Source organism: Elgaria multicarinata, chromosome 7, assembly GCF_023053635.1.
Source record: "Elgaria multicarinata webbii isolate HBS135686 ecotype San Diego chromosome 7, rElgMul1.1.pri, whole genome shotgun sequence".
In the NCBI taxonomy this organism is placed as follows: domain Eukaryota; kingdom Metazoa; phylum Chordata; class Lepidosauria; order Squamata; family Anguidae; genus Elgaria; species Elgaria multicarinata.
Window position 1 is genome coordinate 72,337,546 of NC_086177.1, and position 25,396 is coordinate 72,362,941.

Genomic DNA, 25,396 nt, shown 5'->3' on the forward strand with positions numbered 1-25,396 from the left:
TGGGAATCTAATCTTCAGAGAAGCATAACTGTCAGTTGTGTTGCAGGGTATTCAGTGGTCTTTCCTCAAATTAGTGCTTCTCTGGGCTCATCTACACCAAGCAGAATATTGCACTATGAAAGCAGTATGAAAGCGGTATTTAAAAGGCAGGAGCCACACTATTGCTTTGTAGCGGTATTGAAGTGCACTGACAACTGTTGGGGCCCATTGACACCTACCATATACCTCTTTCATACTGCTTTCATAGTGCTATATCCTGCTTGGTGCAGATGTGTCCTAGTCCCCAACAGTTGTCAGTGCAGTTCAGTACCACTATAAAGCAGTAGTGTAGATCCTACAGTTGCACTTCAATACCGCTATAAAGCAGTAGTGTGGCTCCTGCCTTTTATATACCGCTTTCATAGTGGAATATCCTGCTTGGTGTAGATGAGCCCTCTGACCGCATACTTCTGGAAAGAAGGCCATGTCTCAGTAGTAGATAGGGTAGCCATTTATACATCACCAAAGGGAAGACCACAATTTGCATAATATTTATGTGTTAGTTTATATGTATAGATGCAGATGTAGACATCACGACTGTCGTTTAAAGAGAAATATACTGTAATACGTCTCACCACAGTGGGGAAGACTGTGACCGGGTGACCTGTGTGCCTGCTCTGCCTGTTGTCCAGATGCTGACTGCTGATGGGTAACTTCAGTCTTTAAACCAGACTTGAACTGGATGGCCTTTCAAACAGAGGAAGGCTTCCAATAGAGGCCTGTCCTCTAACAACCCTTAGGAGTTTCCTCTGCAAATGGGAACACATGGCCAACGTAGGAGTAGAGCCCATAAAAATCTTGCCATCTCCAGTTCAGGAGATCTTGGGCAGAAGGGCTGTATTCAGCTGCCACTTCTAGTCAAAGCAGACAACGTTGGGCGAGAAGGACCAGTGGGCTTAACTCATTATAAGGCAGCTTTATATGTTCATATGATCTACCAGGAACTTGTAAAATTGTGATATACAAATAATACTTCCGACATCACTTGGTTGGAGACTGAGTGAATATTTTCTGGTGAATGGAGCTTTTCTGATAAAGAGGGTGTAGTGATGGTCTAAGAACATAAGAAGAGCCATGCTGGATCAGACCAACGGTCCATCCAGTCGTACATTCTGTTCACACAGTGGCCAACCAGCTGTTGACAGGAGACCCACAAGCAGGACATGAGTGCTACAGCAACCTCCCACCCATGTTCCCCAGCAGCTGGTGTACTGTCTCTGATACTAAAGATAGCATATAGCCATCCAGGCTAGTAGCCATTGCTAGCCTTCTACACCAGGAATATGCTTAACCCCCTTGTAAAGCTATCCAAATTGGTGGCCATCAGCATACAGTATGTTGTGGTGCTGAATGCAATAGTTTAACATTGGCCTGGTTCAAACAACATGCTAAACCATGCTGCTTAACCACAAAATGGCTAATGAATTCCCTTAACCATTTTGTGGTTAAGCAGCATGGTTTAGCTTGTTGTCTGAACCAGGCCTATATGATGTCTCAGGGCTTCAGGTGAGATTCCTGAGTACTTGCTTTGCACGTTAGAGCAAAAGGAATGAAAACAGATGGTTCTTCTGCTTCTCTCTCTCTCTCTCCACCACCACCCCTCTCTTATTTCTATTTCTCACAACAACTGGACCTGCTCTAGACTGGCACCAGTGCAAGCTTTTTCTCCTGATACATTTGTGGATCCCATAATCCAGATCAGGATCATGGCAGGAGAAAAGATTAAACCCCACTATTTCTCCCACCAGGGTCCCAAATCCATATTGGGGGGCCCACAATTGTTAGTTACTTTTTATAAACCCATTCACACAGTTGCTAGTATACCACTTTTCATTTGTCCCTAAGACATACCAACCAAATAAGAGGATACCTATGACAATGACAACTCATTTAGACAGAATTTTAAATTTTGCTGAAATATTCACAGTGAGGAAACCCCACCTGGCAGGCACTTATGTTGAAAGGCTTGGTGCAGCTCTGAACACATTGCATCTTGCCTAGAATCATAGAATCATAGAATAGCAGAGTTGGAAGGGGCCTACAAGGCCATCGAGTCCAACCCCCTGCTCAATGCAGGAATCCACCCTAAAGCATCCCTGACAGATGCTTGTCCAGCTGCCTCTTGAATGCCTCTAGTGTGGGAGAGCCCACAACCTCCCTAGGTAACTGATTCCACCGTCGCACTGCTCTAACAGTCAGGAAGTTTTTCCTGATGTCCAGCTGGAATCTGGCTTCCTTTAACTTGAGCCCATTATTCCGTGTCCTGCACTCTGGGAGGATCGAGAAGAGATCCTGGCCCTCCTCTGCGTGACAACCTTTTAAGTATTTGAAGAGTGCTATCATGTCTCCCCTCAATCTTCTCTTCTCCAGGCTAAACATGCCCAGTTCTTTCAGTCTCTCTTCATAGGGCTTTGTTTCTAGACCTCTGATCATCCTGGTTGCCCTCTTCTGAACACGCTCCAGCTTGTCTGCATCCTTCTTGAATTGTGGAGCCCAGAACTGGACACAATACTCTAGATGAGGCCTAACCAGGGCCGAATAGAGAGGAACCAGTACCTCACGTGATTTGGAAGCTATACTTCTATTAATGCAGCCCAAAATAGCATTTGCCTTTCTTGCAGCCACATTGCACTGTTGGCTCATATTCAGCTTGCGATCTACAACAATTCCAAGATCTTTCTCATTTGTAGTATTGCTGAGCCAAGTGTCCCCCATCTTGTAACATTTGGTTCTATTCCCTAAATGTAGAACTTGGCATTTATCCCTATTAAATTTCATTCTGTTGTTTTCAGCCCAGCACTCCAGCCTATCAAGATCACTTTGAAGTTTGTTTCTGTCTTCCAAGGTATTAGCTATCCCACCCAATTTTGTGTCATCTGCAAATTTGATCAGCGTTCCCTGCACCTCCTCGTCCAAATCATTAATAAAAATGTTGAAGAGCACTGGGCCCAGGACTGAGTCCTGCGGCACCCCACTCGTTGCCTCTCCCCAGTTTGAGAAGGTTCCATTGACAAGTACTCTTTGAGTCCGATTCTGTAGCCAACTGTGAATCCACCTAATAGTTGTTCCATCTAGCCCACTTTTAGCTAGTTTGTTAATCAGAATGTCATGTGGTACTTTGTCAAAAGCTTTGCTGAAGTCAAGATATATGACGTCCACAGCATTCCCACAGTCCACAAGGGAGGTTATCCTATCAAAAAATGAGATCAAATTAGTCTGACAGGATTTGTTCCTGACAAATCATTGTTGGCTTCTAGTAATCACTGCATTGATTTCAAGGTGTTTACAGATTGACTTCTTTATAATCTGCTCCAGAATTTTCCCAGGGATGGATGTCAGACTGACTGGTCTGTAGTTCCCAGGTTCCTCCTTTTTGCCCTTTTTGAAGATAGGGACAACGTTAGCCCTCCTCCAGTTGTCCGGCACCTCACCCGTCTTCCATGATTTTGCAAAGATAATAGACAAAGGTTCTGAGAGTTCTTCTGCTAGCTCCTTCATTACTCTAGGATGCAGTTCATCGGGCCCTAGGGATTTAAACTCATTCAAGGAAATTAGGTGTTCTTTGACCATTTGTTTATCAATCTCAAACTGCAATCCTGCCCCCTCAACTTCTGCTTCACTTTTTCCAGGGGGGTCATAGACCCGCTTTTGGGAGAAGACCGAGGCAAAGTAGGAATTGAGCACTTCAGCCTTTTCTTTGTCGCCTGTTATCAATTTGCCATCCTCGTTAAGCAGTTGAACCACCATTTCTTTCCTCTGTCTTTTACTACTCACGTATCTGAAGAAAGCCTTTTTATTGCTTTTAGCATCCCTCGCTAATCTCAGCTCATTCACAGCTTTAGCCTTCCTGATGCCATTTCGGCACTTCTGCGCCACTTGTCTGTACTCTTCTTTTGTAGCCTGGCCTTCCTTCCACTTCCTATATGTATCCCTTTTTGTTTTCAGTTCATCAATAAGCTTTTTGTGGAGCCACATTGGTTTCCTCTGTTGTCTTCTATCTTTTCTCCTTGTTGGAATTGTTTGTAACTGTGCCTTTAAAATTTCATTTTTTAAATACTCCCACCCATCCTGCACTCCTTTTCTCATTAGGCTCCCTTGCCACGGGACCTTACTTATTATAGTTCTGAGTTTATTAAAATCAGCTTTCCTAAAATCCAGAGTACGTGTATGGCTACGCTCGACTTTTGTCTCCTTCATAATCAAGAATTCAAGTATGACGTGGTCACTTTCCCCCAGAGTTCCCGTAACTGCCACTTTATCCACTAAGTCATCCCTATTGGTCAATAACAAGTCAAGGATTGCCGATCCTCTAGTTCCTTCCACCACTTTCTGTAGGAGAAAGTTATCACCCATACATGTCAGGAATTTCTTGGAAGGGCCGCTTTTGGCAGTAATGGTCTCCTAACAGATATCAGGGTAATTGAAGTCCCCCATCACTACTACATCACACTTCCTTGAAACACTGGCAATTTGTTTCTCAAAAGTTTTGTCCTCGCCTTCTCCTTGATTGGGTGGTCAGTAGTAGACTCCAATTATCATGTTCTTTTTATTCCTTGCCCCATTTATTTTAATCCAGATGCTCTCGACGGGGCTCCCAGTCTCATCCGCCTGTATTTCTGTGCAGGTATAGGTATTTTTAACATATAGTGCAACTCCACCTCCCTTTCTATTTCTTCTGTTCTTTTTGAACAAGTTATATCCTTCAATTGCTATATTCCAGTCATGGGAGTCATCCCACCAAGTTTCAGTTATACCTATCAAGTCGTATTTGCCTTCATGTAATAAGAGTTCAAGTTCATTCTGTTTGTTTCCCATGCTCTGGGCATTAGTATATAGACATCGAAGACCATGTGTTTTATAGTCTGGCTTTGTTCCTACCTTGTTGCAGACACTATTTTGGGACACTGTTGGAGCTGTTCTCTGTACTGTGGTGCATTGGCCTTTATCCATTGTTGCCTCAAAATTTACGTCTCCCACCCCTGTAAGATTCAGTTTAAAGCCCTCCTGATCAAGTTCTTCATGCTGTGGCTGAACTCATTCTTTCCAGCCTATGCTGCATGAGATCAGAAGGATACACTGCTCCTTCAGATATTAGCTGGGGTTTACTGCATTTTTCACATTAATGTGGATAAGTAATGCTTGGAGCTCTCTAGACTGAAATCTAGATTTCCTATCACCAACTTCCCGTTCACTGGACCATGCTAAGTCTCAATGACTATAGTAGAGTAATACAGCCTTCTGTAACCTGAAGCCCTCCAGATGCATTGAACTATAATTCTCATCACCTTCAGCCAGCATGGCTAATTAGCTACCACAGAGGACCCCAAACTTTTTGGATTGGTGGCCACTTTTGGAATTTTGAGAAAGTGCCATAGATACTCTCACAAAATGGCTGTTTTGTGAGATGGTGCACATTGGCTGGTGCACGTTGTCCATTCATAAAATGGCTATCATGGTGGACATTGCCCCACTAACTTCTCAGAAGGCAAACTAGTGAGACTAAGAGAAAAGTAACTTGCCAAAGAACCTAAGAACAAGCCAGAGGTGGGGTCTGAGCTCCAAAACAGAGAACCAGTCTTTAAACCCCAAATAAAGATGGCACTGGAGACCAATGCTTAATTTTGTGTCATATCAGTCTACCAGTTTAAAAAAAAACCTAAGAAATAAAACAATAATCAGGAAGGGCAAGAGAAGTGTCCACAAGCACATTGGTACCCATGAACTCCATGCAGGAAAGTCCACGTCTAACACATCAGGAGGACACCAAGTCAGGGAAGGCTGAGCTAATATCTACTGGTGGAAGGATTAAGTTGAAACATTGCCTAGTCTGATCAATTGAAGGTTTCGAGAAGAGATGTTGCCTTACCTGTTTTGCATATACTGGGTCATTTCAGGACATGATGACCGGACAGGCTCTACCTGGAAATTGTTCCACCACCCGAGTGGCGGAAGTGGGAAGTGCTCTTGAAAGATTCTCTGTAATAGAGCCATACTGTTGAATGTCACGTTCCAGACAGGCAGCATATCCATGGGATAGTACAAAAGTAGACTGCATGCTGTTGCTAAGCAACAGCACATGCCAACTTAACTTGAATGGAGGCCAATGGAATCAATAGAAACCAAGGGGCTTAAGAGGAGAAAGAAGACTCACACCCAGAATACCAAGTTCTGCCCTCTGCAACGGTCATCTGGCAACACTGCCATATTGTACTTGCTGGGGCTGGACTGAGTACAAGTGTGCAGCAACCCTGCCAGTTATTCTAATCCTGCATTCAGTTACACTGATTGATAATGGCAATATGTTAATTATAGTATTTGTTCATGAATTGTGAATTCAGCAAAGAGGAACACATTGCTGCACAAAATGTTCTACTCACTCCAATATGTGCCCACCCACTTATTTTCTTTCCTGTTTCAAAATTACAATCCACTTGTTTCTCACCCTGCATACTTCGTTTTGTTTTTTTAATATTACACTTGCAAAGTAGCCTTAAAAGACAGAGAGGGGGGGAGGGGGGAGAGAGAGTTCTGAATTGATTTGAATGTTTGATGAAGATGTGTAATAGGGGCATCTGACTCTTCCCACTCTCTTAACGGACCAAGAAATTCAAGCATCACAATATAATTAGGGATTGGAGAGGAAGCAGAGGATGACCTCACCATACTAGCCTAACAATTGATCAACTGGGGCTAACTCAGACTTCCTCAATCTACAACTGTTTTGGACTACAACTCCCATCAGCCCCAACTAGCCTGAGCAAAATGTGATGGGAATTATAGTCCAACATATCTGGAGAGCACCAGGTTGGGGGAGGCTGGGCTAACCCTCTCCCACCATGGGGGTTATGTAACATCAGCGGCTCTGCAGTAGAACTGGATGCCCACTCTCTGAGCATGGGAAGATGCCTTTGGAGCTCTTCATAATCCCTTTGTCTTTTAACAACCTTAAATAGTTTGGTTTTGTCGACAAACTTGACTTCTTCACTGCTCACTCCTAATTCCAGATCATTTATGAACAAGTCAAGATGAATGGTGGGTGCGATGATACGCACATCACAGGGAAGGGGTGCAGCTCAGTGGTAGAGCACCTGCTTTGCATGCAGAAGGTCCCGAGTTCAATCCCTGACATCTCTAGGTAGGCTGGAAATATTCCTGCCTGAAACTCTGGGGTGTTGACAATACTCAGCTAGACTCAGGCCTTAGCTAGACCTAAGGATTATCCCAGGCAAATGGAAGAGTCGTCCCTGCCTGCTCCCGGGATCCCCTGTGTGTCATTTGGATGCACGGGGATGATCCCAGGACAATCCCAGGATATAGGCCTGGCCTAGCCATGGCCTCAGTATATGGTAGTTTCCTATGTTGCCATTGTCACTAGATTTAGTCTAGTATCACTGTCACCTGGAGCGCTCATTAAAAGGTGCTGCTGCTCTTGTCTTCATTACATATATAATAGGTGCCCATAAAATATAGCTGTTGGGCTTTCACACTGCAATCATTAATTCCTCACTGGGCACTGATTTCAGACTCCAGCAATTTCTCTCCCCAAAGGGGCGAGCATTTCCGATGGAGTGGCAGCAAGGTAAGGGCACCATGGCAGCCTTCGTTTGGATCTCACTGGTCTTTGTCACTTTGTGTTAAACTATTTTGTAAATCCTTAAATTAACGGATATTTTGTCTGTGAAACAGACAAGCCATTGTCACTATATGACATGGCTGACTAGAGGTGATTTTATATGTCAACATATATTTGTGGCCTGACTATTCTGCCCCCATAAAGTTATGTGTGTGGAGGGGGGTTAACAAATCCTCTTGTGGTGAAGACAGACATAGCGTTCCAAGTACAGAAAAAGTATTTGAAGTTTGAACATCCCAAGGCATTTGTTTCAGTACCTTGGCAGAGAGTGGTCCTTTCTACACCTAAGGGTTACCCCAGGAAAATGGAGGGATCGTCCCTGCCTGCTCCCAGGATCCCGTGTGGCATTTGGATGAACAGGAACGATCCTGGGATGATCCCAGGATATAGGGCTGGTGTAGACATGCCCAGTGTCTGTTCAAACCTCAGCCACCACACTTAGAATATCTGTCTGCCTGTCCATTCCCTCATTTACTCCAAGATCCTGCAGACAGTTCTTGTAATGTTGTTTTTAAGGAAACATTTCCCTCTCAGTAAGTGACATAAGGATCTCGTTTTGAAGTTACACAGAATTACTGGTCAATGAATGGGTTTCTGTGATGGCTCTCTTGTATTTGGGTGCAAATGGAAAATTAATAGACTGATACAATATGTGCTTTGAATTCTTCAAGTAGCTATTTTCATTATAGCATATACGTCACATACTGCAAGCAGTACTATAGAGCATATCATCATTAAGCTAGGGTGACCATATGAAAAGGAGGACAGGGCTCCTGTATCTTTAACTGTTGTATTGAAAAGGGAATTTCAGCAGGTGTCATTTGTATATATTAAGAACCTGGTGAAATTTCCTCTTTATCACAACAGTTAAAGCTGCAGGTGCCCTGCCCTCTTTTAAATCTGGTCACTCTAGTATAGCTCCTGCAGCTTTAACTGTGGTGATGAAGAGGGAATTTCACCAGGTTCTCCATATATACAAATGACACCTGCTGAAATTCCCTTTTCAATACAACGGTTAGATACAGGAGCCCTGTCCTCCTTTTCATATGGTCATCCTAATTAAGCCTATCGTAATGACGTTGGAAGGGCTTGCACTGGCATCCCTAACGTATGAGGGTCTGCTGAAGTAGTTCACAAAGCTTTGAATTCTTTTTAAGCAACGTGTTATCACTGCAAAGAAAGACCTGTAGGGAAGCAAGTAACATCTGCTGAAATTTTAGAAGCCAGGAGAGGGGGATGAGCTGGCCCTTGCTGTGGAAAATTGTTTTATGTGGCCACATAGTGGAGTATTCATTTTAATAAACTGCTAACAGATGCGCTCAAAACTGAGGACCCCAAGTTTGAAGCAGGTTCTGGGCCTGGCAGTTCAGGCAGTTCTCTGAGTTCACAATAAGTCTACGTCAAGTCCTGAACAATCTCTCTTCTTCAATGTTCTACAAAGTCAGATTGAGTGAGGATCATTTGGGAAAGAAGGTTGAACCACACAAGGGCTGGCAGTCTTATTCAGATACACTTTGATGTTGATAAAATCAAAAGCTTGAAGGCTGATCAGAATTCATTTGTTCTAAAAATGAACTTTGAAATCCGTCTCTTTTGGTTCTAACCAAACTGTGGATACAATAATATCCGGTCTTCGTTTATAAAGATGCTTACTTCTGGTCCCAGACAATGGCCGGAAATGTGTACATGAAGATAGTGGATAGCAATTTAATAAGTCCAGCTCTCTTCCTGTAATATCTGAGAAAGAGAGAGCACAGCAAGAATATTTTCTACCAAATGCTTTAATAATACTTGTACAAAAACAAAAGAAAAATCTAGATTAACTTTTAACCTTCTGTTGAAAGGTGAGGTCAAACATTCTTTGACAGCATTGAAAAAAAATCATAAATCGTTTGTGTCAGTCTTCCACAACTCCATCCTCCAGATATTCCTCAACCATGATGAGGTATAAATTGCCATCTTGTGTTTCAGCCCTTCCCACACACCCCACCAACTAAATCAGGTAAAAAAATTATGTTTTTATCCTTGCAGCATTAGGGGACAATTCTACCCAAGAACAGAAAAACCATCCACCTAAGGTGACCCCACAAAATGCTGTATACATTCTTTAGGGTGCAATCCTAACAAGTTAAGACAGGAGGGGAAAGTCCTACAACTCGCAGCATTCTCCAGCCAGCCATGCTGGCTTGTTAATCCTAGGAGTGGTAGGATTTTTTTATGACTAAACATGCACAGGATTTTGTACTTAGCATGTCTAAAGGTTTTATCACAGGACGTATTCCTTCCATTTCTTGTGAGAAAGGTGTGCAAATGGTGAAAATAAAATATTTTGGCTATATTCATTATAAACATATCACTCACGTTCCTTAACATCACTCAGTACACTGCCCTGACATCCTAGGCTAGTGATGATGTAGGATGGGATACAAATGTTTTAAATAAATTAATAAATAAATAAATAAATAAATAATGGTGCTGCAAACCTGCATTTTTAAAAGAGCTTAGTAAAATGTGCTGAGCATTGCCCTCAGATATCTTCGTAACCAGCCAGTTTAACCCCATAGGCCAGATAGATGTTGAGAATCAAACACCAAATTTACAGAGTTCTGGACAGAATATAGCAACCGATAACCTTTTTGCCAATCTGTCACTAGTCAGGGGATTAGCTAAAAGAGAGAGAAGCAGACTCTGGTTTATTTATTTATTTATTTAGGGCACAATCCTAAGCATGTTTATACAGAGAAAAGTCCTACAACTCCCAGCATTCCCCATGGCTGGCTGGGGAATGCTGGGAGTTGCAGGACTTCTTTGTATCTAAACATACAGAGGATTGCACCTTTAAAGTTTTTTGTTTTTTAGATGCTTTTCAGAAATACACTCTTGCAAAGCAGAACACAAAAAAGAGCACGGTTTTGTGAACCGCCCAGAGAGCTCCGGCTATTGGGCGGTATAGAAATGTAATAAATAAATAAATAAACACGGTCAGATACAAAGCATAACAGTAGGGTGGCCCCTTATCATTGCCCCAAAAAAGAAAATGCATCACCAAAAAAGAGAATTTGCATAACATAGGATGACCATATGAAAAGGAGGACAGGGCTCCTGTATCTTTAACAGTTGCGCAGAAAAGGGAATTTCAGCAGGTGTCATTTGTATATATGAAGAACCTGGTGAAATTCCCTCTTCATCACAATAGTTAAAGGTGCAAGAGCTATAATAGAGTGACCAAATTTAAAAGAGGGCAGGGCACCTGCAGCTTTAACTGTTGTGATGAAGAAGAAATTTCACCAGGTTCTCCATATATACAAATGACACCTGATGAAATTCCCTTTTCAATACAACTGTTACAGATACAGGAGCCCTGTCCTCCTTTTCTTATGGTCACCCTACACATGTGCATATGCAAAATTATGCATATAGGTGCAACTTTATGAATGATTACTGTGACATAAAAAGAAATGCAGTGCATCTCACCATAGTGGAGAAGACTGACTAGATGGCCTGTGTGCCTGCTCAGTCTGATGCCTGACTGCTAACTCTTGATGGGGAAATTCAGGACCCTGGCTCTCCCTCCATTTGATCATATGGCTTTAAACCAGACTGATTACTTTAACTTAAAAGGAAATGCAGTGCTGGATGCCTCTTCAAATAGAAGAACACCTCCAAATAGAGAATAGGGGTCTGTGCTCCACACCAAAAATCCAGGGGTTCGATTGACCTCCGACGGACCTCCAAAATCACGGTGTGGTTAGGGGGCAGTTTTAAAACTGTTGGAAACCCATGGTGTGGTTACAAGATCAGAGCCCCGAATGGATCCATAGGTATCCAAAGTTTTTTTTAGGTGACTTGAGGGCATGCTTCATGTTGATGGACAACTAACTGAACACTTCCATATTAGGAAGACGCTGTCGCTGAGGGGTGAGGAAAGAGTAGTTTTGAGATTGACTTCTGTAGCTTTATTTAGCAACAGTCTCCTCCCTGCCACCCCCTCCAATCACAGTGATTAGGGGGAGGGATTGCACCTACATTATATGCTTTTACACGCCAGGTGAAGACCTTTTTATTCTCCCAGCATTTTAACAGTCTATAAATAAATTTTAACTTGGTGTTTTAAATTTGTAATTTTGCATTGCTGCTGTTTTTATCTGGTTGAGTTTTTATATTGTATTTTATATTATGGTTTTATACTGTTGTTTTATACTTTGAATGCTTTTAATTTTTGTGAACCGCCCAGAGAGCTCCGGCTATTGGGTGGTATAGAAATGTAATTAATTAGTTAATTAATTATATAACCCATTTTTCCCCACCCTGAAACTCATTTGTTTGCTCGTGGAGTGGTAGGAAGAAAGCAGGTGAGAAACAGTACAAGTTCCACTCACCATATGCACTTCATCTTTCTCAAGAGAGCTTGCAGAACTTTCAGAAACTAAGCTCCTACAAAAATCAAAGTCCCCCATGTGTGTCGACTTGGTACCATATATTTAAATTATGGGGGTTGTGTCTGAACTTTTCTTCCCTTCTTGAAAAATTGATATTGGCTGAAAGGAAGAATTTAGGGGAAATGGCTCACATTATGAAAATAATGAAAACCATGTAAATGAGTTGCCCCAGGAAGTGATGATGGCTAGCAGGCAGTATAGATCCTTACAGTCTCACAAGCCAATACTAGGATACGGAAAAGAATCTTGTGCCAACGGCTGATCTGTGTACTGCAAGTATGGACACAACTCAGCCGGGCATAAAGTCAAGAGAAGAAGGGGTGGCAAGAAAACTGTTTGCTATTGCGAGTTTATCTCCTGTTTTGAAGACAGGACTCAAGTTTATATGTTTTGAAAAAATATATAAAATATAAAGGTATTATAATTATGTTTGTTCTTGTCTGACCTCTCATAGGGAGAGCACGCACGCATGCACACACACACACACTTCACCCTATTAGAGCAAGCAGTCAGGGAACAGATTTCTATTTTTATAAACTGAAGATGTACAACTGTGCATCAGCACAGTAAAGGATAAAAGGTCCTGCACAGTTTTGTGTGTGCAGGGGGGTGGGGTTTGAGGGGGATTTTTTAAAAAATCCTTAAAATCAAGGGATGAAGGGATCTGCTTTAAACTTGCCTTGCCTAAAGCCCTACTTAAGAGCTATAGCACATTGCAGATGTCGAGCCTCAACATTACCGACACATGCGCTACCGTCTTTAGGTCTTCCAACTCTAGGAAGGGGCACAGCTGGCATATCAGCCGAAGCTGATAGTAGGCACTCCTGGCTGTCGCATCTATCTGGATATCTTTGGAGTTATGGATCCAGAAGTACCCCCAAGCTGCGAATGCAGCCTTTCAGGCGGAGTATAACCCCATCCAGAACTGGTTGACACACCTCCAAATCCAGGTTAGGGCTCTTGACAGTAAGCACCTCCATCTTGTTTGGATTCAGCTTCAGTTTGATTTTCTTCATCCAGCCCATTACCACCTCCAAGCATTTATTCAGAGGAGACACATTATCCTTAGCTGACGCTGTTGTCGAAGGCATAGAGAAATATATTTGGGTGTCATCAGCATACTGATAGCACCCCGCCCCATGCCTCTGGATGATCTCTCCCAGCGGTTTCATGTAGATGTTAAACTGCATTGGGGATAGGATGTTGCCTTGTGGTATCTATGCTTAAAAGCCCCTAATGTCCTTGCACAGTTCCTTTTGGCAGCCACTGCTAGGAATGGGGCAAGGTAGGTGGAAACAGCAACACCCTGATGGCAAAAATGGAGTGTCTCTTTCTTCATTCCTGCTTTTGTTGTTTCTCCCCAAGTTTCTAAATCCTATTTTTGCAAGCAGGGCCAGCCATACCATTGGGTGGAGTGAGGCAGTCACCTCAGGAAGCAGAGGCAGGGGCAGCAATGAGTCGATGGGGAGCCAAGCAGCCTGCCCTGAGCCTCCTCTAAGGGCTAAACTACATGCTTTGTTAAATACACAGCACAAAGTTGATCCTCATCATTGTATTTGCCTTAGTATAAGCATGTGGGGCCCTGATCAAGATCAAGATCACTACACATAGGTCAGAGAAGTTTAAACCTTCCCACCCAGCCACGTTTCCTCCCAAAATTCACCACCAACACAGGGACTAAAAAACAAAGAAAAAGACCTCTATTGGCACCAAAGGAGGGATTTTGGTTTTTTAGTCCCTGCGGTGGAGGAAGGGGGAGAACAGCTAGGTGGGAACGTTCAAACCTCCTCTCCCTGTGAGGTCCCAATCCAGATCAGGGCCCTACACACTCACACTGTGGTAACAAAATGGTGAGGTTCAGCTGCATGTAACCACAGGCCCTGTTAAACTATTTTTAAAGCAGCATGTAGTTTAGCCCTAAGCTAGCCAGCTGCCTTCAAGAGCAGGGCAGAACAACGTCACATCACCAATATTGAAGCAAGATTCCACTGCCTGTCCAATTGGCTTTGCAGATGGAATCTAGGAGGGCGCCATCTTGTCCTATGCCTGAGGTAGATAAAATATCTATGGCTAGCCCTGTTTCTAAATATGTTTTGTAAAGAAATGGTAATAACTTCTGTCCTCTTGAAACTAAGTAGACATTGCTAAAGAGATTTCTAGTACAGGGTGGGAGAAACTATAATTACATAGGTTGTGCAAATTGTAATATATCGCATTAGTTTCCTTTCCCCTTCTTTTGTAAAAAGATTGCATTTGTTTTCTCACATCAAATATGAAATTAATAATGAAATGAAATAACTAAATAAATATTTGAGACCAGGAGCTCACTAGTGGGAGCAGCTACACCACCAACAGCATGCCTTTCATTGCCTATAATCCCACATTTCACAAAAGGTAGAGTTAAGCACGGCATTTGCTCAAATGGTAATGAAGTGCAGCCAAAATAGAGATAATTATTTTAATTAATGGTAATGATTTTAACGGTTGAACATTTTAACTAATTAATTATGATTGATTGCTTGTTCCTAATCAAGGAATGTGATTCAAAGTTCTAATTGAAAAGCTGAGAGTAGTGGGTACTAAATCGACTATGATGTATCGGTGTTCAGAGAATGGGTATTCCTTCAGTTATAAGATTTTTTTTAAATAAAATATCTTTATAATACTAGAGAGCACACAGCATAGTATAAGTGTGCTCCAGAGTTATAGCCTTGTCCACAACAGGCATTTGAGCCACATAACATTATCCCCCCATACACAAATCTTATCCCTCCCACCCACCCAAAAGGCATCAACCTTGTTTCTGGGAAAGATTAAGTGAAAACCAAGAAAAACTGACTTTCTGGAAAATGACATCCCAGGATACCAGAGCACCTAAAGCCAACAACAAGGATGGGCAAAACCTGCAGGTCCAGAGACTATTTCTTCAAGAAATTATCTCAATAAATTGCTGTTATTTAGGTTGATTACTATAAAATACATTTCAGTGTGAACCAATGCAAATACCTGGCTTGTCCAGCAATAACTGGCCAGACAGCAGATCTGTCCAGATGGACTAAGGGTGCAATACTTGGGAGTAAGTTTCCTAGAACTCAGTGGAATTTTCTGTGTAAGTATATGTAGAATCACAGAATAGTATAAGGTTTTACATTGGAGAGCCAATGAGGATGCTTTGCGTCTTTCTTTCTACCTTAATACTAAAACTTGAGCCATCCAACAAAAAATTGATTGGCAGTAGGCTTAGGACAGGAAAAAGATAGTATAACACAGAAAAGGCGTGTAGAATTCACTGCCGTATAACTCAGAGTTCTGTGCAGACAGTCATCAAGCATACAAATGATTGTTTGCATATACCTGAATACACCTTATTTGCAATACTTCGGTACACACTTGGTATGCTGCATAGACTGCTCAATGGCAGTGTTCTTCAGGCTGCTCACAAACATCTTTTTCAATAATAATAATAATAATAATAATAATAATAATAATAATAATAATAGCAGAGGGCATGTGTCTGTCCATCCATCAGTGCCATAATGCCAAAACTGTGAAACCTAGACAGCTGAAACTTGGCATGCATACTCAGGGGCACTCAGTATGTGCCCCTCACGGTTATCTAGTCGTTAAAGCACATCAAGTAATTCAAATGTATTGATGTATTTGAAGCCTGCAGTACCACCATTAGACACTAGGTGTCTAACAACCATTTATGTTTTGCAGTTGATACTTATTTATTTATTTATTTATTGCATTTCTATACCGCCCAATAGCTGAAGCTCTCTGGGCAGTTTACAAAATTAAGATAATTCAAGTATAAAACAACAGTATACAACCATAATATAACATACAATATAAAGCCAATGGAGAATATTCCAAGGGTCAGTACTATATGGCTGCTCCATCCTCACTCCTGTAGGGCAGCCCCACCTCAGGGGAACAGAGTGGGAGCTATAGGGATGCACCATGGCAGGGGATGTGCCTAGGGGGTGCTAGTGGGTACAGTCAGTGTGGGCAATGTCTCCAACTCTGACAGCTGCATAACTTTGCTTGATGGCATCTCTGAATCAAACTAAGGCTGATTCTAAGCCATGATATATTCACTAGTAAAATAATAAAATATAATAAATTTAAAAAAACAGACACAGAATGCTGCAATAGATGGAACTTGGACTGATCCAATACAGTACTTCTTATGTCCTTACACTGGATAACACACTGAACACTAAAATGCAGCACTCCTGCGTGAAACATCAGTGCCATCTGGTTGCATTAACAGAAACATTACGCGAAAGAGTGAGGGAATTGCCGCTCTCCTCGGCAGTGAGACCTCATTTGGAATGATGTATTTAGTTCTAAGAAGCACAGTTCAAGAACTAAGATGGCTAGGGAGAAGACGGTTGGAATGGGAAGAAATTGAGAGAAAGCTGTATGAAGTCATTCCTTTCCCTTGTGGCATGTGGTAGAGCTCACTTTCCCAGTTGCCACTGTTGGCAATTCATCCAATGAGGGAGCCCTGCCAGCTTCCACCTCTGAGCACCACTGCATGGGGACAGGAACCTCACACCCTTAGTGGAGGATGTGGTAAGGCAGCACCTGAGTCATAGGGACCTGCTACCCCAGTACCATGCAGATGTGCATCTGCTTAGTAGGTAGACCGACCAGAGAGATTCAGCTATTGGGCGGTATAAAAATGCAACAAATAAATAAATAAAATAGAAGCTCCCAATGAGAGCAGCTGCCATCATGGCTCAATGCCTAGCCAGAGAGCTTTGGCTAGGGGGCGGTATATAAATTTAATAAATAAATAAATATTTTACCCTTTCAGTAGCTGTACTCCTGCATGGTGTAGAGGTTACAGCCTCAGTGCCTCTACTGCCTCTCCAGACCTCTCTGTGCACTATGGTAAGAGTGTGTGACCCCCCCACCCCCAGTGCAGCAGTGCTCAGGAACAGAAGCTTGTAGCTCTCTGGGGACCTGTCGCAAATCACCACTCATGTGTTTTAAGGTGAAAAGCTGGCATGTTGATATGTGGGAGAACCCTTCATAATGGCTGTGTAACCCACACTTATTTTATATGGGTGGGGCGCTCTGAGTACTAAACCTCAGAGGAAGGGGATCTCAGACTGCTTCCAGGTGGAAGGGTTCAACAGGCCAGTTTCATACACTTCTCTGAGTGTGGATGCTAATGGGTGGGAAAGCAGGTGTGCTTCAAACAAAGGGATGGGCCATTTGTGGCCTTCCAGATGCTTTGGCCTACAACTCCCATCATGCCTCATCATTGGCTATGCTGGCTAGGGCTGATGGGACTTATAGGCCAAAATATCTGGAAGTCCACAAGTTGCCCACCCCTGATCTAACACAAAGACTCCATGTGCAAGGCCATGTGCAAGTGATTCTTCACACTACACACACACACACATACACACACACACACGGGAAAGCAGGCATGTCCATTCATCCACCCATCCATCCATATGCACACAGAGCCCTACATAGGCCGCTCACATCAAATGGCAAAATATGTGTTTGATGGAGGGAGTGGATACCTGATTTCCTCTGCATCAGCCTTCCCCAACTTGGTGCCCTCCAGATTTCAACTCCTATCAGTCCCAGTCAGTGTGGTCCAAAGACCAGGAATGCAGGTTGCTGTAGTCCAAACCATCTAGGGAGCACCAGCCTTGGTAAGGCTGTGCTACATGAAGAGGATCCTGGTACTTGTATGAATTGGATAATAATGCCAGATGTGCTGGCAGTTCACACACAGGGACCGTGTTCTATGCTCCAGTAGTATGGCAACTTTGGTGCAAAACCAGGTTGAGTAGTGCCAAAGCTCCTCACCAACTAGTACCTCTTCTTTTAGCTACTTCTTGGTTCATTTCCTGCTTTGGTCCTACTATCTCTAAGGAAGCTGCTGTTTAGAAATGCCCGTATTAAAACATCCCCTGCCTGCAGTCACCACCTAGTTGACTTCTGCTCCTGATATAGTTGGATGGTATGGACCAATGTTGGAGTTTTTTGTTTTAGGACAAGTTATTTTAAGATCCTTTCCTCTCATCGATTGCTGTATTAGGTCACAAAAACAGGACAAATATCCTGTTAGTAGAGTGATTTTACAGACAGCAAATGATAGATTTTCATCATGAATATTTTGTGCTTGAGCAAAAAAAAAACCACAGTTTTCCCTACAGCGTTGAGTCTCTATTTAAGCTGAAGTATCAGACACATCATTAACCAGATCTAGCAGGTTTTGTTATTGTAGTGCCAGTATCAGCAGAAAGAGGTTTTTTTAAAAAAAATATGTTTTGTTTTGTTTTTTTATGCATTTGATTCTACTGTATTTTTGCATAGCCAGGAAGGCTAGATTCCTTCTTGACAGGAAAAAACTTCCTTCTGGTGGGACATCCAGTAATGTTAATATCGCTAGCTACCTTGATATTTATCAATCCACAGTAGGTAATCTAAAATAATGACCAAGTATTGGTTTTGTAGCCACTGTCCACTGATGGACAAGAACTGGAATTCTCACTTTACATGTAGACATGTATTGAAAAATGGAACACTTCCACCCTTGTACTGCATTTTAACCACCCCAACCATGAATATAATAGTGTGGTTAAAGTGTGATAGGGATAGAGATAGGGAGAAACTATTTAGTTGCAATTTAATGTGAACCACCTAATTTCGCAGTATGCAAACTGCCCAGAGAGCTTTGGCTATTGGGTGGTATAGAAATGCAATAAATAAAAAAATAAACCAAAATTCCGTTAACTTCCAAAATGTGCACATCTCCAATTTTTGCGATGGAGTTCTCCAATCAAAAAAATGTACACTAAAATGCATATATTGGAGTGAAATGTTGACAACAATGCTCATATTAGTGAACATAACTTTCAAAAACGCATTCTTTTCAGAGAGAAAAATGTTTGCAAGGATGCATAAATTTGGCAAAATTGCATCCAAGAATGCATGCATTCAGAGAAATGCACACAAGAATGTGTACTAATTTTCAAGCTCCCTTCATACAAGCTTCTTTTTTTAAAAAAAATATCTCAAACTGAGGTGGAAATGGGATGAGCCAAAAATATAATTGAAAAAATGACGAAGAAACCAAAATTGACAGATTTTATCCATTCCTAGTTAGGAGATTACTAAAGTAGATTGACATATATACCAAGTATGCATCCCAAATTATTCTAATGAATTGTCAGTATCCACTGCTGCTGAAAAACCTTTGCTGGTTCTCTTGCACCAGTAGAAATAACCAATGGGAATTTTGCAGTTCTAAAAATGACCCAGAAATACTCATTTCCAGGCAGGACAGGTCAACAGAGTTCCCTACTGCAAGCTCCACTGACCTGTCCCATTCCAGAAATAAGCATTTCCACTCATTTCATGTTACTTGTAGAACCACAAAAGCCCTGCCACGTAAGCGGTCACTCCTGTTGGTGCAAAGGCACAATAGGATATAGCCCAATGTGTTTCAAATAAAAAGAGCATAAAAGGCAAATTAAGAAATAGAAGATTGTATTATAAATAATATGACCTGGTTCACATGACACGACAGCCCACTGTGGCCTAATTTACTCATGAAGACTGTTGTGTTGTGCCAGGCACCCATGGGAGCCATTTTTGCAGGTCACCTGCAGGCGCTCAACTTGCTGTGACTTATAGACCCTGTTCAGATGACCCTCTAAGCCATGGTGGTTAAGCATTTTGAGCTAAACATTATGGTTTAGCATGTTGCATGAACCATGACTTAGCGTTTCATGTGAGCCATTCCTAACCAAAGGGCTACATAACCAGGGTTTAATAAGACTCACTAATCTTTTACTACAAAAGGGTTAGTGGCTTAACCATGGCTTTGTCTGTTGTCTGAGCAGGCCCAGAGAGAGACAGACACAAAGACACCAATGGACCTTTTTTCACCACAAACATGCCCAGGGGGATTTAAGGGGAAAAATGGAGGGAAGGTCTAATCCTCTCATCCTGTGCACAGTGGTCCAGATCCAAATTGGGGCCATGGGCAGAGTAAATAAAAAGTTAGCCTTCACCTATAGAACTATACAATTAGTATAATGTGTAGCTATACACAGGCAGTAAGAGTTGTTTGAGAGTTAGACAACCCTCAAATAAGCCATTGCTTGTTTTACAATTATTTGAGAGTTATCTAACCCTCAAACAACCCCTGCCTCCTGGGTTTGCATGACTCAACAAACCATGGACCATAGATGCCATGTAAAAATGTTGCCCACGGGTGCCTGACATGGTGTGACAGCCCCTGCAGGTAAATTAAACCACTGTGGAATGTCATGATGTGTGAACAGGCCCTATGAGTCTCTCTGAGAATTTGATAAGAATGAATGCTGCTGTTTAACTAAATCCAGCCTACGAAACATCTAATTAGAACTGATGTGCTTATTTAGTTTTCAATTCATCACAGGTGGGCCCACATTAATGTGAAGATGAAAGTAAATTACCAGCATTTGGCAATCTCGCTGAATGTCATTCACATTATTAGTGCAAATCTCAAAATGCATTTTAAAATATGGTTCATCAGAGGTAGAGCAGCAGCTCCCCGCAAGCAGAAACCCTCACTATTTGGAGTACAGTATTTTGCCTCTCTCTCTCTCTCTATCAGCCATATCATTGCAGCAAGAACTGCCAATGGATGCCTTTTATATAATATTGCCAGTTAAGTGTGCCTTTAGGCAAAATAGTCGGAAAGATCTTCACCCACTTTCCTCTGACTAATATCACTTGGGAGTAGTTGTTTAGCTTGGCCCACCTCTGCCTTGCCCCTCCAAGTAGAACCTCATAAAAATTTCAGATCATTTAATTGTAACCAGCTTTTGCAATCACACTTCAGAGGGTTTCCTCTCGCCACTTTTCATTTGCTTCCCAACCCCCTGGCGGGATTCGTACAGATTTCCTCTGGATCAAAGAGATTTTTGGTGGTAATCTTCTTACTAGCATTATAATAACCGCACATTAAGTCAGGGGAAATTACAGAAGAGCAAAAAATATAAAACAAATGAAGGAGATTAGGACTTCTTTTTAAAAAAAAAAAAGCAATTGATGAGCATCACCACTGACTACCATTTTGAATCCTATTTTTTCATCTGATTGGGGCTTGCATGGAAGCAATGCTCACTAGTCTATGTCAATTATTGTAGAAAATGTCACTTTTCCGGAAAGTACAAGCATTATCTTGAAAGCTACATCTTCCTGCTTCTGTAGACCATGAAACTCCAGGCAAGATCTACAGCAGAGTTCCATACAAGCACAAGGGAATGAGGATTGGTGGTACAGTGGAAAATTTTGATGTGTAGACACTCATCATGACAATCCCCATAGCCACACACCCAAGGAGTGTCCAAAAATTCAGGTGGCTGTATTGATCCATATCCACAAACCAGTTCTAGCATTTTTTGTCTCCACCAGGAGGAGAACTTTTGTAAAGCTAATGAGCCTGAATTGCCCATTCAAAACCAAGCATTACATGAGAGAACAATATATTATTGCTGGGAAAATTCATCTCCCTGCAGCTACTGTGAGAATTGCAGCTAAACTCAGAGAGATTAGGGATGTCGGGGAGGGTAGCAGATGAAGTCAGCATCCTTGCTCATAAAAATGTGCTGGTGCAGCATACCTGTAACCCCTGGCTCCACGACACCATTGCTAGTAATGGGGGTTTGTGGTATTCACTTAGAACTAAAGGCAGGCAAGCAGGTGGTTTGAAAACTGACTCAACTCCACCTAGGGATGTCAGAGAAATCCACAAAGAAATCAAATGAGTTCAGATTTCTATGAATCAGACCTAAGGAATTCTGCAGAAAATCCTACTTGCATGAATTCTACAGACTTTTACTTTCTGGAATTTTATGCTAATTTAGTCATAGAAAAATACAGAAAGGGGGGGGGGGAACACCCACCAAAAATGCAGCTTTCTTCCTTCCATAGCCAAAAGCATGAAAATGTGCAGGGGCGATTTGCACATTTGTGCAAGTGCGAATTTGTGCAAATTTGGAAAATTGAAAAAAAATCCAATCCTGTTAATGAGTGGATAACAGAATGAAGGACACCTGACAATCTAGGAGACTCAGACGGAATGGGTTTGGTCAAATCTGTACTTCCCTACCCTCACCTCACTGCCAGCCTTACCGATCCCCAAGATACCTCCTCCTTGCTCTTTACATACCTGGCCAGGAGCAGCAGAAGGGAGGGAAGCTGGTCTTTTCTCTACTCCACCTCCATGGCCTTGTAGCTTTGTGCCAAGAGGACAGGGTTGGTGGCCCTTAGGATTTGTAGTGTTCAGGATAGGTCAGTAACTAGACTAGTGGGGAGTGGGGGCTGGCAGGGAGGGTGTTTGGAAATGGAAAGGGCTGGTGAGGGTGGGGGAGGCATTTCTTTTCAGATTGGTTTGTATCAAAAAAAGAATTTCCAGGCTTAGAATAAAGCTCACCTGTCCTTTAAAGGGGTGTTCTGTTCCAGGTGATGGCTACAGCAGTGTGAGGATTTTGATTCAAGTGCAGACCTCATGGCCCAAGTTCCAGGTCCAGCCAAACAGCAAGGGCCACACCTTTCCTCCTGACACAGAGATACAAGGTAATGGAGAGGGAGGGAAGAAGCTGCTGCTGGTAGCTAGGTAAGATAAGAGAAAAGAGGACAGTGTTTAGGGGTTACGGAAGGCTGGCAGTGAGGTTAGGGAGTGTTTTCCAAGGCAAGCATGGCAATGTCCCAGCTTCAGCAATGAACTGCAGCCTTGGGAAAAACCAGGCAAAATGAAGCGTAATCCAGGTTCTAGCAACACAGAATGGCTAGGTTAGGCTTGGCTTGGCTAGGATGCAGGATGCAGCTGTCTGCATCCATAGGAAATTCAACTTGGGACATCAGAGGAATCACATTCAAAGGCAATACCAGACTGCACCTTAAACAGAGCTGCAGCCCCATCTGCTGCGGTGGCTAGCTCTCCCTTCAAGAAGAGATGCCTCATCAGTTAAAGGCACCCAGCCTACATTAATGGCCATAGACTCCAACACAGCTTCCAGGATAGGAGGGATGCTTGAGGCTCGCTTTGAGGGCACATCTCTCTCCCACTCCAATGCCTCTTCCAAATCCATGACCTTGTCTCCTGAAGATCAAGAAATCAGAGCTTGGAGTCACAGCAGGTGAGTTTTTACAAACCACCAAAGATCTTTTCCAAGCTTTGGTGGCATCTCAGCTTTGAGCCTCTTGTTTCTGCCCTACAGAGGCACCTCCTTTGAGACATGCCATTTTGTTTTATCTATGGACCAATGGCCCTCGATAGGCTTGGAAGCCCTCCCATGCACTCTTGAGTCATGTTATCCTCTCCATCCCTGTTCCAAGGACAGCATCTCTGAACATCCTTGCCAGAGGGCAGGAAATATGCTTTCAATGACAACAAACACAATGAATTTCTACCCCCAAGCAAGCAGAAGGTGGAAGAAAGATTCACCCTGCTACGAGCATTGACAGGCCACTGATTAGGGATTACGTTTTCTCCAATACTGTCTCCACCCAACCACGGAGTGTCGTTCTGAAGAATCATTTGTGGTAAATGAAGGGAGAGGACCGATGAGGCCAGGAAATTGATAGAAAATAATAGGGGGAGAGTGCTGTATTCTGATGAGGGTAATAACCACTCCAAACTAGTGTCCTACTGAATTAGGTTTCCTGGGAAATTATTTAAAACAGCAGGGAATCAAACGTTCCCCACAGCATTAACCTCTAGCTCATGCTTATTGAAGGAAATCTGGAGGATATTTATGGGTTCGTGGAGCAAGGGAACCTGATGTCCCAGCCTATGTCAGATGGAGTCATGGGATTCAGGGACATTATCTTCTCTTGATAAAGGACAGAATCCCGGTTGCTCCTTGATGAAGTGGAGTCAAAGCTGTTCTTTCAGACCAATGCCTTAGGGCAGCCTGCCAACCATACCTCATCTCTTTGTTCTTTTTCTTGTTCACTTGTGAAAGGTTTTCCTCACCTCCTAATTCATCTGGAGAAAGGCGTAATTTAAATGCAAACAAGCTCTGAAAGAGCATCACTTATGCTCTAGAATCTCTCAGGTGTGTTAATACTACATAGTAAGGTGTAGCACTGCTTACTACTTAGATTAGTTAGAACAGTTTTTTCACGGTGCATGTGTAATTAGAGCAACAAGCATATCTCCCAATAAATATGAGAAATCTCATAAATCTCATCATTTAAATTTCCAGCCCGCTCTGTGAAAATGACTAGGGGTTTAGTATAAATAAAAAATGTATCAACAGGAGATATTTAATGGTCAGGTCATACTAACAGTAGTCTAGAAGTGCTTTTTGTTCCTGTTCTGTAGTCTGCTCCTTTTTCATATTCTTCCATCTGGTCTACCACCTCCTAAAAAAAAAACCTTAGATCTCCTCCTGTTACAGTTTCAGATTAAGAAATCTAGTTTTGTTTTGTTTTTTGTCTCAACAGAATTCCACGGCATACTGTATATGACCCATTTTGTGCCTGCAAGCCGAACTGTGGTCTGTTCCCTAACTTCTAGGAAACTTTTTCAGCATTTTTTTTGAGGGGGGGGGGGGAGATTCTGCCATTGTGCACATTTCTGAGCCATTTGCAGAAATTATGCCTGGATTTGCACAAATCACTCCCAAATTTGTGCAACTTGCTCAGAAATTGGCAAAAATTGCAGGACCTTTCTTTAAACATTAAACCAGTGCTTTGGATTGGGCCAAGAAATGGACTGACAGCCAGTGCAGATGGGAAAGCATTGATGTAATATGATCAGAATGGCCAGGCCCAGTTAGTAATCTCTCTGCCCTATTTTGGAACACCTGAAGCTTCCAGACATTTTTCAAAGGCAGCCTCACAGATGATGTGTTGCAATCATCCAAATGGGAGGTGCATTTTACTTGCACATGAGAACAAACATAAGAAAATGTCCAGAGTCAAATGATTTACAGGGGGGGAGCAGAGGGCAATCATGCAGTACTTCTCTCCCAGTTTAAAATCTGGGGAAGTGATACATGTCAGGTTCACACACACCCTGACTATTCTGCTTAAAAGCTTCCATGAACCAATATTTTAGCTAGTGGGTTGTTTGGATTAATATTTTGTGCCTTTTGACTATTGCATTCCTTGGCAAAGAATTCAACAGTTAAACTTTTTTAAAAGAACATTTCCTATCTATCTTTCTGTCTAAAATTATTTCTAGGCCACTCTTAAATATTCTCAACATCTTTATACATATATAAAGAGAGAAGGGAGGGATGGGGGG